This window comes from Rhinolophus sinicus, linkage group LG07, assembly GCF_036562045.2.
Source record: "Rhinolophus sinicus isolate RSC01 linkage group LG07, ASM3656204v1, whole genome shotgun sequence".
NCBI lineage: Eukaryota > Metazoa > Chordata > Mammalia > Chiroptera > Rhinolophidae > Rhinolophus > Rhinolophus sinicus.
The window spans coordinates 90,473,964-90,478,756 of record NC_133757.1 but is presented as its reverse complement, the minus strand read 5'-3'; the positions used below and the strand labels follow the sequence as shown (position 1 = coordinate 90,478,756).

The following is a 4,793-nucleotide window of genomic DNA, read 5'->3' as shown; positions in this document are numbered from 1 at the left end:
AGCTCCTCCAAATCATCTGTGGCAATGGTCCCAGTTGGACACCACATTCACTCAACTGCTGGGACATACATGCATGTAGTGTAGAAAATGTTTTACTGATGTCATTTACAGTGACATCTTGTGTGTGTAGCAGGAAACATCATCTGCATATTTCACATGGGAATGGAATTTGCCTTTCTAAAAGAATGTGGATAACATCTCCTCATGCATTTCTTTTTTCTTTGCTCCTGTCTCTTTTCTTTATTTTAATTTTTAGATATCCCAATTTATTTCAATGAAGACAGTATAATGTAGTAGGTAAGAGCCATATAATCTGGTATCAGAAAGATTGGGTGCAACACTTAGCCCTAACATATGTTAACTGGGTGCTCTTAGATTTCTTCTCTGTAAGCAGGGATAAAGTCTAATAAGAAAGGGGTGTAGAATAAATTAGTAGGCAGGTGGACCACTCAGTGTAAGGCCTAGTGAGTGAAATGCTAGCTTTTACTATTAATGGCAATCCTACTTGATTTGAAATTTCATTCAAATTGAGACAACAGTGGCTGGTGAACGACATACTGTGAAATGCCTTCTTGCAAGACATCCAGTTTCTTTAATTCTGTTTTCTTTTTTTTTTTTTACAGTGAAAAAATTTTATATTTAGAATTAGCCAGTTGGACTCAGTTTAGAAGATCCCAATTTTGTTGGCAACATCCAAAGCATCATAGTCAGGAGCCTGTCAAACATATGCCTTCTCTCCATCAGTCCTGATCAGGACATTGACCTTGGCCATGTCAAGGTCACAGAGCCTCTTCTCAGCCTGTTTGATCTGGTGCTTGTTGGCCTTGACATCCACAATGAACATAGTGTATTGTTGTCTTCTATCTTCTTCATGGCTGACTCGGTAGTTGAGGGGAACTTCATGATGGAATAGAGGTCAAGCTTATTTCTCCTGGGGGCGCTCTTCCAAGGCTATTTGGGCTGCCTCAGAGCTGAAGTGCCTTGGGCTATTGGAAGGTGGGTGACATGCAGATATTTTTTATTTTTGTGGCTGTGGATGCCTTTCAGCACTGCTTTCTTTGCCTTCAAAGCCTTTGCTTTGGTTTCTGCTTTGGGAGGGCAGGGGCTTCCTTCTTTGCTTTCAGCGCCATCTTTGTGAAATCAGTTTCTTTAATTCTTTTTTTTTTTTTACAGTGAAAAATTTTATATTTAGAATTAGCCAGTTGGACTCAGTTTAGAAGATCCCAATTTTGTTGGCAACATCCAAAGCATCATAGTCAGGAGCCTGTCAAACATATGCCTTCTCTCCATCAGTCCTGATCAGGACATTGACCTTGGCCATGTCAAGGTCACAGAGCCTCTTCTCAGCCTGTTTGATCTGGTGCTTGTTGGCCTTGACATCCACAATGAACATAGTGTATTGTTGTCTTCTATCTTCTTCATGGCTGACTCGGTAGTTGAGGGGAACTTCATGATGGAATAGAGGTCAAGCTTATTTCTCCTGGGGGCGCTCTTCCAAGGCTATTTGGGCTGCCTCAGAGCTGAAGTGCCTTGGGCTATTGGAAGGTGGGTGACATGCAGATATTTTTTATTTTTGTGGCTGTGGATGCCTTTCAGCACTGCTTTCTTTGCCTTCAAAGCCTTTGCTTTGGTTTCTGCTTTGGGAGGGGCAGGGGCTTCCTTCTTTGCTTTCAGCGCCATCTTTGTGAAATCAGTTTCTTTAATTCTTTTTTTTTTTTTTTTTTTAAAGATTTTATTGGGGAAGGGGAACAGGGCTTTATTGGGGAACAGTGTGTACTTCCAGGCCTTTTTTTTTTCCCAAGTCAAGTTGTTGTCCTTTCAATCTTAGTTGTGGAGGGTGCTGTTCAGCTTCAAGTTGTTGTTCTTTCAGTCTTAGTTGTGGAGGGCGCAGCTCAGCTCCAGGTCCAGTTGCCGTTTTCTAGTTGCAGGGGGCACAGCCCACCATCCCTTGTGGGAGTCGAACCGGCAACCTTGTGGTTGAGAGGATGCGCTCCAACCAACTGAGCCATCCCGGAGCTCAGCGGCAGCTCAGCTCAAGGTGTCATGTTCAATTTTTAGTTGCAGGGGGCGCTGCCCACCATTCCTTGCAGGAGTCGAGAAATTGAACTGGCAACCTTGTGGTTGAGAGCCTGCGCTCCAACCAACAACTGAGCCATCCGGGAGGCAGCTCAGCTCAAGGTGCTGTGTTCAATCTTAGTTGCAGGGGGCAGAGCCCACCATCCCTTGCGGGACTCGAGGAATTGAACTGGCAACCTTGTGGTTGAGAGCCCACTGGCCCATGTGGGAATCGAACCGGCAGCCTTCGGAGTTAGGAGCATGGAGCTCTAACCGCCTGAGCCACCTGACCGGGCCAGTTTCTTTAATTCTTGATAACACCACCCATTAATTCCATTTCCTGCTGCCTGCTTCACCTGTCCATGGGGTGAGTGAGGAGGAACAGAAGGTTTGACAAACAGAGGAAGGAGCAAAACAGGCATTTTTGTTTGTTTGTTTGTATAAAACAGACATTTTAATTTGGTGGCAGAAGCTAGCGGAGAAGGGCCTCTCACACTGAATTGAGGAATGTTAGGTTTTTCGTGATTCCTCAGGTACTTCACAGTCTTAGTACTTGGACTGCAAATATCTAATGATTTTCTTTGCAGAGCTCTGACTTCAGCCTACCAGAAATATAGTGTGTTGAAGCAAGTGATGTCTCTTTGAACCTCAGTAGCGTGATTTCCTCTTCCTCAATCCTGCTGTCTGAAATGCCCAGGTTCGGCCCTTCCTTCCCATAGTGATGGATGTTGATGTCTGCCTTCTTCATTGAGCAGGGATTTGACTCAACCACAGCAAATAGCACCTCAGTTCCTACATTCCCTTCAGCCCTTCTCTTTTAGATTGCCCTCCCTAGGGGTGGATGGTGCCCAGGATAGAAATACCTGGAGCCTTGCCACTTACGAAAAGTAAGAACCTACTGAGTCATGGTGGCACAAGCACCACATTCACAGAAAATTTTGGTAATGGTCTCAATGCTGTCACCTGCTGAGACAAACGTAACATCATTTTCCTATGTGACCTCAAGAAAATCATAAAATCTCTTTAAGCCCTGCTTTCATTACTTATCCATATTCTCTTGAAGCATCACTGTGAAATAGTGAAAAATGAGAAAACTGATTTAACAGAACTCTGGGGTGTATCTATTAGTTGTCATGCATTAAGACAATTTACACAAAGGGATTCCAAATAACCATAAATATTAGCCAGTACTTTTAGTATTGTGTGCTTTGTTTGTTTGTTTGTTTGTTTGTTTGATGAATCAGTAAGATGTGAAAAAGAAACATTTGTATGTTTGAATAGAATTTGAGTCTTCAATTCAAGGAAGGAGTGTGTCTGAACCTAGGAGGAAACACCCACCTACGCTTTTCACATTTCAGTATATGGGGCCGGCTGGATTGGACTCTCATGAGTGCCTAGGTGATTCAAGGTCATTGCGGACCACTGCTTCCTTCTCTGCTGATACAGCCAAAGTTCCAGGTTCCCAAGAGATGCTGATGATGTAAATTCCAGGGCACAAAAACCACACTTTTCATAATGGGTTTCAGGCCCATTCTGGTAATAATTTAAAATGGTTTGCGTTCATGGGTAAAGGGAGATGCTTCTGCTTTTCATTAAATGTCACCAAACAGGTGCTGAGCTCTGCAGTCTTTAATGCCTTCCAGCCTTTGCTAAGTCATATTTAAAAGTAAAATATTTGAATTCCTTCCAATTGTTAATAGTCACATTAGTAAGAGAGTTCAAAGGAGTACACGTTTTATTACCTCTGTTTTGCATCATTTGGTTTAGATTTCAATGATAAAATTCTCCTCTTGTGGAATATTGAATAGAGATAATGGTTGGGAAAAAAACCCAAATTTGTCTTTATTACAGATGTGCTTGCACAAAAGTTCTAGAAATAGCATGCCTTCTTTTTTTGACTGCACCAAGATACGAGTGTACTGAAAAAAGCCGCTCTGCTGGGGATGTTTGAAGCAGGATAAATACGTGCCTAGGATATAGGACGTAATTACAAGACAAATGACTCGCACATCCGGTGGATACACGGAGGGCTAAACTAAATATTTCAAGCTGTTATTTGGTCTGTTTACTCATGTTTATATGAGGCTAACAACTTCCACAACTGCCTTTTGGGCAGTTGTTCCCAGGTGTCTTCTGTTTAGCTGTCATCCTCATTTCAATTACTTTATGAGGAATATTTAGAATGGGCGGGCGGGGTGGGGGCGTGATCAAGGGGGGCTGCAATGCGCTTCACTAGGGACAATGCACTTCACTGCAGCTTCAGTGCAAAGATTGCTGCGGGCCAAAGTAAAACCGTCTGATTTTTACGGACAATTTTTATAGATTCTCAGAGGCTCACTAGGAATTTTACAGGACTGAAAAACTTTGCCACTGAAACATCTCCTTTGATTTTGAAGACTTAATAGGCTTGTTTATTTATTTATAGAATTTTAATGAGACAACTGAAAACTTCTCTAGTAGATGATATTTGAGGTGAGGATGATGTTTGTGGACATATATATGAGAATGCCTAAGTTCTTTGGAGACGCGTGCGAGTGCATGTAGATGTGGACTGATACCATGTCTGCAACATATTTTGACATGTTTCAGAAAAAAAGGCGAGATAAAGTAAAGGAAATATGATGAATTGTTAAAATGTAGTTCAATAGTTGTTTGGTAACTGTGCATTCCATATACTGTTCTTCCAACTTTTCTGTATGTTGGTAAATTTTCATAATAAAAATTTGAAAACAATCTTC

General features: G+C 42.0%; 2 pseudogenes; both read right to left on the bottom strand.

Moving 5' to 3' along the window:
* Positions 1-664: 664 nt before the first annotated feature.
* Positions 665-1,130, bottom strand: LOC109454202 (large ribosomal subunit protein uL23; annotated as a pseudogene).
* Positions 1,131-1,213: 83 nt separating this feature from the next.
* Positions 1,214-1,680, bottom strand: LOC141572858 (large ribosomal subunit protein uL23 pseudogene; annotated as a pseudogene).
* Between the last annotated feature and the right edge of the window lie 3,113 nt (positions 1,681-4,793).